Below are 14,478 nucleotides of genomic sequence, written 5' to 3' on the forward strand. Positions count from 1 at the left end.
GAGTAGAAGTTCAAAGCCATATATAATAAACCCACCGCCAATATCATCCTGAATGGGGAAAAACTGAAAGCTTTTCCTTTAAGAACAGGAACCAGACAAGGATGCCCACTCTCACCACTCCTATTCAACATAGTATTGGAAGTATTAGCCAGAGCAATCAGGAAGGAGAAGGAAATAAAGGGCATCCAGATTGGAAAGGATGAAGTCAAACTGTCCCTGTTTGCAGATGACATGATCCTATATATCGAACAGCCCAAATCATCTATTTCTCTACTTTTTATAACTTTATCATAAATTTTCAAATCTATTTAAAAGTAGAGAGAAAAGTACAATAAATGCCTGTGTACTCATCACACTGATAATTGATATCATCAATACTTTACCAGCTTTTACTTGCCCTTGGAAAAACTGACCACATTCTGGGCCATAGAGCAAGTTTCATAGTAGCATACAGATGACATTCTCTGAATTCAGTGCAGTTAAGTTAGAAATGATGAACAGAAAGGGTAAGTAGAAAAATGCCATACTCCAAGCAACATGGGTATTAATAAAAATTAAAGTGGCATTTAATGGAAATTTTGTAGTTCTAAGCTCTTATATTAGAAAAGAAGAAAGACTGAGAATATATGAGCTGAAGATCTAACTTAAAATGCCAAAAGAACTAAAGAATAAGTCAAAATCATGCAGATTGAAGGAAATAAAAATAAAGAAATTAATGAAACAAAACAAAGATGCTATAGATAGGTTCAGTAAAGTCAACAATGGGTACTTTTAAAGTAGTCATTTAAGTTGATACACTTTTCAGCAAAACTAATCAAGTACAAAGACAGACGGTTCAAAAAAATCAATATCAGGATTAAATAAGAGGATATAAGTACACATGCTGCAAAATTTAGAAAGTTAACAACAATATAACTATGTCAACAAACTTAAAATTTTAGGTGATATGGATAAGTTTCTAGAAATATACAATTTGCTAAAACTTATGCAAGAGGTAGAATATCTGAATAGCATGTGCAAGACAAAGAAAAGAAAAAGTAAAAGGATTGAGCCATATCCAAGGTCCCTGGTTTGTAGACTTCCAGACAGTGGAATCACACTACTCGTAACATTAACATGGGTCAAATCTTGGTGACGACAATGACTGTGACCTTAAAATGGTCACTTTTGATACTTGGTTTCCACATTTGTTAAGTTAGTTACTATCTATAAAGTCCTGATGAGGGTTAAATAAGGATTAAATGCATTGCACAGCACACACTGTGGGAAGGCAGGATTGCTCAGTGCAGATGGTTCTCAAACACGCATTTTCAAATCTTGGTCTGCATAAGAATCAATTCAGTAACTTACTGACAATGCACATTCGTTGGTCCCACCATGCACGTTCAGAAAGGTCCTGCGGTGGGGCTCAAAGATGTGGGTTTTCAACATAGACACCAGGAGATCTTGCTAAAGGCTGACAACAAAGTCACAGTAAGGTGACTAAATGCTCTTTGAGCCTGGGTCTCCACTTTGCCTCTGGGAATCATAAAATTGCCTTCTGCAAGCTGGAGAAGAACTTAAGTACTTATGTAGTAACCAACCCACAGATACGTTGGATGAGTTCAGGTGAAGAATAATTTTCTTTGGTCAAGTGACTTCAGCTCTTTCATTTCCAGGGATGTGTAACAGGCAGGAGAGAGTCTGGAGTAGAGCTTGGTTGGTTTATCTGTGGAGCCACTGGATGCTTCGAAAAACATAGTACCCCAGATATCTGCCTTTTCTGACTTTGGGAATCTCAGCAGTTTTCCACTCTAAGGAGAGGAGAAGCCAGGTCCCCAGTATTGTCCTCTCCTATTGCCGTAGTGCTACCCCGAGTATTGGCCCAGTCTCTAGGCAATTTAGAGAGACCAGTTAAGTTTTAGCTGCACCTCCTGAACTGGACCACTCTAGGTAAGGAAAGAAGGCTGCCCGTACTGTTGGCTTTCCTTCCTGCTGCCGTAGTGCTTCCTCTCCCTTTTCTTTTGCCACAACCTCGACTTCAAAAAATCCTAGAATTATTTCTCATCTATGTATTTCCTTACTGTGACTCCCTCAGTGATCGCTGCCTTTTATCAGAAGCTTTTCCGGAATCCGTTCCCTGCCCACTCCCGTTTTCCTGGTCAGAGAACCCATCCTCTGCTGTAGGAACAACCACGCCTCTTCGAGATGGCCACGCTCTCCATGAGGCATCGTGTCCTTCAGTTGTGAAAAAGCGTCACTATGGGTGCGGCCATTACCCACTAGCGGGCATTTGTTTGATCCTGGGTAGAGATGAACCCTGTTCTGATATGCTACTGACATGTGTAGCACCGTGGTTGGGTGCAGAGGGGGTGCCCTGGGGTGATCTCCCCAGATAGGTCAGTGGAGCTCTCGTCACAAAGCACTTCATCTCTGGATGGCGTATCTATTAAGATGGCCACTCCCAGTGTGAAGCTGCTGCGTGGGGGCAGCCATATTGTCTAACCAAGTAGCCACAGTCCAGAATCCGGGTCTTTGGAAGGATGCGTCCTTATATCAAACTGCTCTCCTGTGAGCAAGAGACCGGGTGAGCTAGGTGTGGGGACTGGAAGTGGAAGTGGTGTGTGAACTCTCTTTAAACCTCCCCTGGTGCATTGAGGAGACCATAGGTGGTCGGATGCTGGTGAGGCCCATCTGGAGACTGTTTGGGGAAGTTGATGGAGTTAGTAATTGATGAAGGCAACCTGGTGACTTTCAGCACTTGGCGGTGCCGCTGGGGGATGTGGTTGTGATGAATTACTGGAAAGGAGGCTCACTGGTGAGTGAGTGGAGGTGTCAAGGCAGTCAGTGACTGGGGTCCGTTTACAGTGTGGGACAGGTGGGCTGGGGATTAGTTTTTGGAGACTTTTGGTAGTCAGTGTTTGGTGGCTGTGTGTGAGACAGAATAGGGCTAGGCCTGTGAACCAAACTAATTCTGTTTTCCCTGCAGAGGACATTTTGTTACTTTTCCACTTCTCAGTCATGAGACCCCCAGGGCACATGATTACCTCATGTGACTAAAAAAGACTGGTTGGACATAACTGTCCTGATAAAGTAAATTGAGATGAGAGGAGCAGATATTTATTGAGTCGTGAAACCCCTTCATCAAGGCTTGTTAAAATATAACTGTTAGCTTTGTTTAAAATTTATTATTATCTATCCATTCTTTCTTTTCCTGTAATTGTGAAAATTAAGTTACAGATTAACCTTAAGACCCCTTTAGGAGTTCCTGCATGTGCACAAAGCTCCAAGGTGCCTGCTGCAATGACCCTCCTGGGGTGGTGATAATGAGCAACACCACCATCTTGGACCTACTGAGCAGGCTTAAGGACCAAAGCCCTAACCGGGCACTTGTCCATGGCACTACCAGGAAGAACATAGTGGACCACCTCCAGAGGCACAGAATGATGATGCTGGCCTGTACCCCTTATCCCCTTGCCTTATGAAGGATCCTGAATAGCCCCTTTCAGGGAGCTAGTATCCCTGTAGCTACTTGCCTTATGCATAAGTGTATCTTCTTTTATACTAAGGTGTTACTTGCTTTACTGCTGGTTGCATTGTTTGTTTCTATGACTTTGGGACCCAGGAGCCTAATTTTGTAACATGTGGATCAGTGATAACTTCAGTTTGGTGGGTCAATGAATGGGGTGACTTGGTTCACTATAAAATATCAATGTAGATATGAATGGTTGGACAAAGTCATTTATTTTGGTGGTTGAGTAGTTTGTTGGTGGTGTGCAAAGATCCGAGAAGTGCAGTGATAATTTTATTTTATTTATTTATTTTTTTAAAGATGACCGGTAAGGGGATCTTATCCCTTGGCTTGGTGTTGTCAGCACCACGCTCAGCCAGTGAGCAAACCGGCCATCCCTATATGGGATCCGAACCCGTGGCCTTGGTGCTATCAGCACCGCACTCTACCGAGTGAGCCACGGGCCGGCCGATAATTTTATTTTTAATTGTTTGTTTCTACTACGTAGAAATATGATAATCTTCATATATTGATCTTGTATCCAGCTATGTTGTACAATCTTGTTAGGTTTATTAATATTTCTGAAGGGTTTTCTAGGGGTTTTTTTTTTCTTTGTACACAATCCAAACAAAAGCAAATTTTGACAGTTGCGTTTCTTCTCTGTTTTTATCCTTATACTTTTTCTTTCTTTTTCCTTGTGTGATATTGTGAAAATATATGTTTGTCGTTTGTCCCTGTCTCCTGGCATACAACTCCTACAATCCTTAGAATCTCCAAAGTGATGTGTCTTTTTGTATGCTAATGGGTCGACTGATGTCTGGAAGCCCCTGTGTAGCTTCAGGATGGGGGTTGGTCACAGGAAAGAGCAAGGCAGGGACTTTCAGTCTCACCCCCCAACCTTTGGTGAGGAGAGGAGGGCTGAAGGTTAAGTCGGTTGCTGATAGCCAATGATTTAATCAATCATGCCTATGTAATGAAGCATCAATAAAAATCCAAGAGGCCTAGGTTCAGGGAGCTTTTGGATAGCTGAACTTGTGGAGGTTCCTGGGGTGTGGTGTGCCTGGAGAGGGCATGGAAGCTCTGGGATCCTTCTCCCATACCTCACCCTATGCATATCTTCACTTGTATCCTTTGTAATATCTTTTATAATAAATGGATAAACATAAGTAAGTGTTTCCCTGAGTTCTGTGAGCCACTCAGCAAATTAATTGAACCCAAGGAGAGGGTTCTGGCAACCCCAGTTTATAGCCAGTCCATCAGAAGCCCAAGTCAATAACCTGTAGATTGTGATTGGCATCAGAAATGGGTTGGGGGGCTCTCTTGGGGAGTAAGCCGTCACTCTGTGATATCTGACCCTGTCTTCAGGAAGGTAGTGTCAGAATTGAATTGGAGGACATCCAGTTGATGTCTGCCTCAGAATTGCTTGCTTGCTTACTGGTGGGGAGAAAACCCCACACATTTGGTCACAGAAGTCTGTCTTCTGTGTTGGTTGTTGCTGAGCAAACATATAGGAAAAACACTCTGGTTTATGATTTTTCCTTCACTCACCTGGCCAGGATAAGCAATATGATGTTGAATGGAAATACTGATAGTAGGTATGCTTTTCTTCTCCCTGGTCTTAATGCAGGAAAACTTTCAGTGTTTTACTGTTAAGTATAATGTTTGATGTAGATTTTTGATAGATACCCTTTGTTGGGTTGAGAAAGTTCCCTTCTAGTTCTTTTTATTTGCTAAGATTTTGTTGTTTTATTCATCAGTGTAAGTTGAAGTTTTTCAAATGCTTTTCTGTATCTTGATTTTTCTTATGTGATTAATGGTTGTGATGACTCCCTTGTTCTTCACGCTCTGTTTACAATAGCCAAAATATGGAACCAACCTAAATGTCCATCCATGGATGACTGGATAAGGGTGGTATATATACACCATGGAATACTATTCTGCCATTAAAAAAAAAAAAAGAATGAAATTCTGCTCTTTTTTTTTTTTTTTTCCCCTTTTTGTCTTTTTTTCGTGACCGGCAACGGATCGCAACCCTCAGTGTCGCGCCCATACCGGACCGGGACCGGCAACAAGATCGCAACCCTCAGTGTTGCTCCTGCACCTCGCTCAGACAGTGAGCGGCCGGTCTGTATGTGGGATCCGAACCCTCGGCGGGAGCGCCGCCACGCTTCCCAAGCGGCGCACTGTAGCAGTGCGCCACTGGGCCGGCCCGAAATTCTGCTCTTTGCAGCAACATGGATGAGCTTGGAGAAAATTATGTTGAGTAAAATAAGCCAGGTACAGAGGGAAAATATCTCATGTCCTCACTCATAAGTGGGAGCTAAGAGAGAAAAAGGAAGGAAAGAAAGACCACAGTGGTACGTTGGACTTGCAGAAGGAGAGAGCATACCTAGGGATACAAACTGTGGTGGGGGAGGGGGAAGGGCATTTGGGGATTAATTAGGTGGGAGACACAGAGTATAATCACAATTTGTGGAAATGGGCATGCTGATAGTATTGATCTGGCCATCATATCTTGGGCACAAGTGGTGACTGTCAGCTTTGTACCCCATGAATATTCATAACCAATAAAAAAATTTGTAGTGAATTATCTTTTTTGACTTTAGGATTTTAAATCATCTTTGTATTTCTGGTATAAACTCAATGTTGTTATCATAAATTAGCTTTTCTCTACATTGCTGGATTTGATTATTATATTTTATACAGTATTATCAGTGTTTATGTCTGAGATTCACCTGTGATTTTTTTCTTGAACTTTTCTTAAAAGTCAATTTCTTCCAGTTTTTGTGTGCTTCTTAATAGACCATACTTTGGAAGTCACAGATTTCTTTTGTTATTTTATTTATTTATGTTTTAAATGACAAATAAAATTTATATATTTATCATGTACAACATGTTATTTTGAAATATTTATACATCATAGAATGGCTAAATTGAGTCAATTACCTCATATAGTACCTCCTTTATAACAAATTGGTAAACATAAATAAATGTTTCCGAGTTCTGTGAGCCATTCAGTAAATTAATTGAACCCAAGGAGGGGAGTATGGCAATACCAATTTATAGCCAGTCTATCAGAAGCCCAGGTCAAACAACCTGTAGATTGTGATTGGCATCAGAAGTGGGGGGGGGGCTGTCTTGGGGACTGAGCACCCAACCTGTGGGATTTGACACTATCTCCAGGAAGATAGTGTCAGAATTAAATTAGAAGGTACCCAGCTGGTGTAAATATGTGACCTCACATATTTATCATTTTGTTTTTGTGGTGAGAACACTTAAAATCTACTCTCTCAGCAATTTTCAAGAACACAATACATTGTTGTTAACTGTAACCACCATGTTGTACAATAAATCTCTTGAACTTACTACTCCTAAATGTATCCTTTCACCAACATCTCCCTAACAGTCCCCCCATACACACAGATTTTAAATATGTGCTCAAAGACTCAAATTTTAATTTAACTTCGTAGTACCTTGCAAAGTTATCAGTGCGCAGGTGTTTTCAAGTTATGTTTGTGACCACTGAGAGCATCTCATCCTCGGACATTGTATTTCCAGAGACTTTGGATTAAACTAAATATTTAAGGCATCAAACTTTATGTTATTTTTGTCATCAGCAGACTTGGTCAGATCAACAGAAGGTCTGGCCTGGAATACTATGTGAAGATAAGATTTCTGCAATAAAAGAAGAGATTTGGGGCCTGCAGTTCGTATGCAATCTAGAGTAAATATTCCCCTTAAATCCACAGGTCTTGACTTTCTGGGACAAGACAGGTTTAAAAACTCTTAAACCTCTAAATATGACACAGAATAGTTGATACAAGCTTCCTAGATATGTCATGAAGGATATCTACACTAATCTTGCTCCTATTAGGATTCTCCTTTGCTTGGCATTTAGAAGGAGACATGCCCCTCAAGTCTATGTACTCTGCATCATACCTATGGATCTGAACTAGGACCTTGCTTTCTTGGTTGTGCTTTCTAGCATCTTCACTCTTTACCAACTCTGCTCATGTTGCCCCTTCTCCTATTCAACATCTAAGCTACGGTCTGAATTAGGCTTCCAAGTACTCATGGATTTTCCTCCTTTCCCATGCCTTGTATGACTTCTATGTCCATCTTTTTTTCCTTCTGTATTCTCTTCTCCTATTAGATGCCTCTAACTTGTGTTCTTTACCAGAATATCATTTATTTCCTTGGTTCTTGTTATAAGAGTCTGCTCCTTCCACTACCTAATCATGTCCAGATTCATTGTTCTTCTTCCTAGAATATGCCTGGCCAATTGATGATGGTATAGACCGATACCTGGAAAACTCTGACAAGCTTGATCCTGTGGAGAGACACCAGGAATGTGATGTATTTGGAAAAATATTTCACCTGAGAGAAGACTTTGATCAATTTGATTCACATTGGAAAACTTTGACATATAATTTAGATTTTTTTCATAACAGAAATTATGTAAGAAAGCTGAAAAATTAAATGTACATAAGAAATAATTTCTCCATATAGGAGAGAAATCATGTAAATACAGAGAAGGCATTTAAGAAGGTCTTTCCAATGTGAAACTACAGGAATAGAGGAGAGAATTCTTACACATTAAGTAAATGAAGAAACGTTTTCACTCAGATGTTTACTTTCTTAGAGAATAAAAAGGGAGAGAAATTTGTAATGCAGCAAGTAAATACAGTAAAATATTCAGTAATAAGTTGCAGCTCATCATTCATCAGGAAAGTGTGTACATGAGAGAAACTGTGAATTCAGCAAATGTGTGAAATTTTTCACAAAAAATCACAGCACATTCATTATATAACAGAAGCACATCACTATGAATGTAGTGATTTTGTGAAAACATTCTTTCAGAAGTGTACATTGTTTTATATCAGAGGAATCCCTACAGGAAATAAACTGTATACAAGAAGGTAGTGTTGCGAAATTTTCATTGAGAAACCAAATTTCATCTGCATTATAGAATTCATACCACAGTGAAATCACAAAATAATAGTAAGTATGAGAAAAGATTTTTAATTAAAAGTTGTAAGCATATGATATTAGAGAATTTACACTAATAACAATGATTACCATAAAATATTTAAAAGCCTTTTCTGATTGTGAAGAAATATGTTTAGCAGATAATACATGTAAGAATGCAAACTTAGAAATATATTAAATGTGGGGATGACTGCACCATGAAATGTAACCAAATTGTATCTAAGAAAATTAATATTTAGAAAAAATTGAATCAGGTTAATGAATTGGGGAAAGCATTTTCCCTACAAATAATTTTCTAAAGTAGGTTACGTTCTTGCAGTGAATAAAACTTTGATAATGAAAATATTTCAAAAGTATGGAGATGAAACAGGTGTTCACTGCTTTTCTTTTCTTTTCATAAACTGAGTGAGACTTTTAAGTGTGTAAATAAATGGAATAATCAGAACAAAAGATGAAGTTGTCAGCAATTTTGGCTGTATCTAGGGGTTTTGTTCCTGAGAATGTCATGAAATGTAAAATTTGTGGCTTTTTGAGTTTTGTATGGAAGTATAACATTTCTAGGCATAAGATGAATACATGTATTGTTTTGTAACTTTAAAAAATAATTTAAAAATTGCAGAAAAGTTGCAAGTAAAGTGCAAAGAACTCTTCATTCAAATTTCTCAATTGTTAACATTTTACTACTTTGCATAAAAAAAACAAACAAACAGTTTATTTTTCTGAACCATTTAAAAGTTTCAGACATGATGCCTCTTTACCCCTAATTACTAAAGTGTGTATTTACTAAGAACAAGGACATTCTCTTACACAATCACAGTACAACTATTAAAATCAGCAAAATTGATCCAATACTATTACTTAATCTACAGATCTTATTCAACATTCATCAATTGTCCCTGGTGATATTCTTCATAACCAAAAATATGATCTGGATTCAAAATCACATAATTGTTTTATTTCTTCAGTCTCCTTTAGTCTTGTTTTGTGGGAACCCTAAATCTGAAAATACTTGCATAGTGTGCACCTATTCTGAAGAAACTCACCCAATATTGAAAGAGGTAGAGACATCGGTTTATTAGACTGATGGGAGGTGCTGGTAGTGGCTGGTCAGCTAGAAATCTGCACTGCCATGGGGTACATACAACAGTTATATAGTGAACAGATTAAAGGAGAGGTGTAAATCATTTGCATGCTTACATGTAGACCTTCACCTGACTCAGAGCTCATAGGAGATTTGGCTGAGTAGATAAGTTAACCCCTGCTGGCACCAAAGTAACACTAGTGTTCTAACTCCATTTATGTGCTAATTCATTTACTCAGGGCTCCTGCTTCCTACTGTTTTCCATTTGTCTTAAAGGAGATATGCCTTTCCTTGGGTAAACTACCTTGGCCAGGGGCAGTTTCCCAGGGGGAGGGGGAACTCTGGCTTGCACAGGGAGGGTGGATAGGTCTATGTCCTGCATTTACCTTAAAATCTGGAACAGTTCCTGTTTTTGCCCTTCATGACCTTACCATTTTGAAGATCAAAGACCACTTATTTTGTAGATTGTACTTTGAGTTTGTTATCTCCTAACGATTGGCTATGTATTTTTGGTAGGAATACTACATAAGTAATATTATGCCCTCAATAAATTATGAGAGGTCTTCAAAAAGTTCATGGAGAGATTCATAATTTTTTCTTTATAAAGAAAATAAATTTATTTGGCTCTTGATTCTGGAACAGTTACATCTGGTGTGGGTCTCAGGCTGCTTCTACTCGTGGTGGAAAGCAGCAGAGCAGCCAGAGAGTGCAAGGAGATCACATCACCAGAGGAAGCAAGGAGGGGAGGTGTCAGGATTGTTTTTAACAACCAGCTCTCATATGAGAACTAATCTACTCCTGGGAGGGCTCACTCATACCACCACCTCCACATTAATCTGTTCATGAGGGATCCACTCTCATGACCCAAACACCTCCCAACACTGCCACACTGGGGATCAGATTTCAACATGAGCCTTGGCAGGATGAAGATAGCTAAACTATTACACATCTAGCCTCCCCAAACTCATGTCCCTCTCACATACAAAATAAAATAATTTCATCCCAATAGTCCCAAAAGTCTTTGCTTGTTTCAGCACCAACTTAAAAGTCCAGAGTCTCATCTAAGACCCTTTGAGGTACTAAATAGCATGCTGACAGAGTCCTTGCTATTCTGGGAATAGGCCAGCAAGGCTGGCTTCCTGTTTCCCTGTTTTCGCCTTCTTCCTTCCCTTGAGGTCTGACTTTTGATTGAAACTGGGACCCTGAGAGCTTTGTAAATGAGGAACTTATACTCTTATTTTGCTGGTAAGTGGTTATCCATGAACCTTCAAGCACCATGGCAGTGGTGGATGTTCTATAAATAGCTTTGTACCAGACATAACTGACTTAATCAGTACAATTTGTCATTTTTACTGGCTTATAAAAAGGAACCTAAAATAAACTAAGCTGCTTCACAGGTCATCAACCTGTATAACCCTCCTGATCCCATGAGTGTGTTCCTTCAATTCACCACCATCTCCCCTTGGGAACTGGTCAACAACAAGTGGTGCCCAAACATGGACCTGAGTACAGAGAAACTTCTTGGAAGGTGAGGGAATCTTCATGTTTTAGGGTGTGTATCTATTCTGTTTAGGAAGGAAGGCATATAGTCAGGAGTAAAACTAATGGGGCAAGGAGGGAGCAAAGAGCAGTATCTCTTTCTCCAAGTTTTGAAATCTATGCTTAAAGCCCAGGGCTGCAAGGTCTCTATTGTTCAATTAGAAAAATTTTTACATCACATTCAAGAAGTCTGCCCTTGATTTCCTGAAGAAGGGACAGTCAATATTGAAACTTGGGAACATGTTGGGAGACAGCTCTGAGACCATTATTGTGTTGTGGGTCCTTCTAAGGTCCCTGTTGATACCTTTTCTTTATGGAATTTAGTCAGAGACAGTTTACATTTCAGCCATGGCTCTTCTAAAGCCCCTGTGGTCTCAACTGTCTCTAAACCTATTAAAGTTTCTGATATACTTTCTTCCCCCACTGATGTTAGTGAAAAACCTTTGATTGGGGAATGCACTGAAGAGATAGAGGATAAGGAGGAAATAGATAGGCAGAATCACTTCCTGCTGAGCCATTGCCTCTACCCCCACCTTTGGCCGTTGAGGCCCCTTTTTGTTGTCTTTTAACCATCTGATGAAGTTCTGCCATCAAAATCTTACAATCTTCAAAGGCATCCTCTCTGTGTTCCCATGGCCCTGTGGCACCTCAAACATTCCCTATCTTATGCTGTGCCCCTCAAATGTCTCCTGTACAGAAGGCTCTCTTACTGGCACAGGATAGAGGGCAAGATGGCTTGCATGGATACAGATGTTATCCTGTTACTGAGTCTTTAAATGCTGAGGGACAAGAGTGCAGGATTATCAACTGCTCCCTTTTAAAACTCTGAAGGAGCTAAAACCACTGTTGCACAGTATGAGGCCACAGCTCCTTTCACTTTAAGCTTACTTGAGACAATGGCTCAAGTAAGCTTAAAGCTCTCTCCCCAGTGGACTGGAAAAATATATCAAAAGCCTGTCTTAGTGGAGATGAATACATTTTGTGGAAATCAGAGTTTTCTGAACATGCTCATGAACAATCTGAGCACAATCACTGGGAAGTCCCAGCAAGGGAGATGCATTCCGGTAAAGGAATCACAAGCAGCTCTTGATTAGTGGTGCACGTCTGTGGTGGGTCAAGTCAGGTCTTTTCAGCCCAAAATTTTTGTTTCTCTTTCTTTCAGTTTTAAAATATGGGGACTCCCTTATCTAAGGAGGAGACTCAACATAAATTATAGTTCCAATGTCTCCTTAAAGCAGCCAGCTGTAAAGTAACTAAATGGTAGCTTGTGAAACTGTTAGTGGTTATTAAACAATGTCCTTGGTATCCCAAGGAAGGAAGCCTTGACATAATAATTTGGAAACTAATTGGTCACTGGTTAATTATGCAATGGGTCTTGTCAAGGCTTCCCACCTAACAGTTTGGAATCCATGTCAAGTAACTCTAAGACCTACTCTAGACTTTAACAAAGATAAAAGACATGTTGGTGTCACCAAAAAAGGGTAAAACTTAATCTTTGCCAGTAACTGAAAAAACTTTAAATTGGGCAAACTAAAGTAAAAAAAAAGTTAATATTTCTTTGCAACCTTGATTTTGTTTGAACATGTTTTCTTAACTTCATGTGCTTCTCCTCTTTTCCAGGGACTCTGAGGCTTCCTGAGAAATGCAGCCCTGGCACCAACCAGACCTCTTTTTGGGAATGCTGCTTTTCTCTTGAAACCCCAAAAGTCAATGGCTATATCTCTGTTTGCTCTTTAGCTCAGCCTTAAGCTCAGTAATTCTTTTAAAAACAAAAAACTAAACTAAAATCAACCTGTTTTGTTAACTTATTTTCTCTAAAACAATGTGAGGCCTCACAGATAAATTTTGACATTTTTTAATAAAGGAAAACAATTTAAATCTAACTTTCCTTTTATACTAGTGAGTTTTCTATTTTATCTGTCTATTTATGTCTACATATGTGTACATAAGTGTATGTTATGTCTATATGTGTGTTTGTATTGTCTGCATGGTACCAAATTGATATATTAGTGTGCATTCATTAAATAAATAAGTATACTTTTCAAGTTCATGTGACTTTAATTTTCTAAAGTTTTAATAAAGTAAATATGATTTCAAAATTTGATTTAAACCTTCTGCCTAAATTTGCCTTTGGGTCAACACATTTTGTGATATATTTGGTACTTGTTTAATTTTTATTTAAAAACTAAAAACTACAAAAAAAAAAAACTGCTGGGTTTCTCTCAAAGCCCTACACATGCCTTGTTGTTAGATTATATTTAAATTATTAATCAAACAAGATTATATATGTCTTTACTAAAAACGTTTTAGTTATAAACTCAACCTATAACAAAATGTTTTATCTTAACTTTAAAACCTTGATCTATAGCTTTTTCTTTTTCTTTTAATTAAATAAATAAATAAGAGAGATATGTGGAGATGGATCTATAATTCCTGGAGTAAATAGGTCTGTTAATTACTCTGCTCACTCTTCTGCTTTATCTATTTGTTTTACCACTAAGCCTAGGTTCAGTTGCTTTTATACCCACATCCAAGGAAAATTGGCACACAGGATAGTAGTGTCTTCAGAAGGACTCCAACCTCGTCCAGGAGCTCATATGCAGACTGTAATGATGTATTGGTTGGATGGGATAAAAAATAAAATAACTGGTGCTTGAGGAGCCCTCCCAGGACTGTCTTCCTGTGCAGATCAACATGGACAGCCTTTTGTCAACCCCACTGGATGGAATGTTATCCCACTCCTGTATTGCACCATCCTGTTGGGTTTCCTGCAGATGATGAAAAGATATTATGGGACTGGTGTCATCATCACCTAAAATCCCAGGTGCTATCCAAATGGGTGGTACCTGGGAGCTGGGTGACTAGTATATGGTATACAACTCAGGGTATTGCCCATCTGGACTTGTGGGGATTGCTTGCTTCATTCAGTGTTGTTACTGTATCTATCATAGACCAAGTTCAAAATCTGGTGGTTTCCTATGGTCTACACTCCTGTGTAGCTCCTCCCAATGTGCTGTTTGTGGGAAATTTTGAAATAATGCCCCATGGTAATGGTTATAATATCTCCTGTAATCAATGTATTTTAACATCCTGTATCTCTTCCAGTGTTGGGAATGAACACAAAGAAAGGAGATTAATGCTTTTAACCCAACCCCCTTTTGTAGTCCTCCTTGTGCATGTAAATGGCTCTTGGTATGAAGATACAGGTACTCAGGTCTTATCCCATGTTTCTGCACTGTTATCTTGAAATAAGTGCTTTCTAGGGTTGCTTATTGCTGGAGTCCTTGTGCTTATTTCTGTTGTGGCTAGTGCAGTGGCCTCTATGCTTGCTCTGTCTCAAAGTATCCATACTGCCCATTATGTAAATCAGTTGGCTCAA

The sequence above is a fragment of the Galeopterus variegatus genome, unplaced genomic scaffold (genome assembly GCF_000696425.1).
Source record: "Galeopterus variegatus unplaced genomic scaffold, G_variegatus-3.0.2 Scaffold2997, whole genome shotgun sequence".
In the NCBI taxonomy this organism is placed as follows: Eukaryota; Metazoa; Chordata; class Mammalia; order Dermoptera; family Cynocephalidae; genus Galeopterus; species Galeopterus variegatus.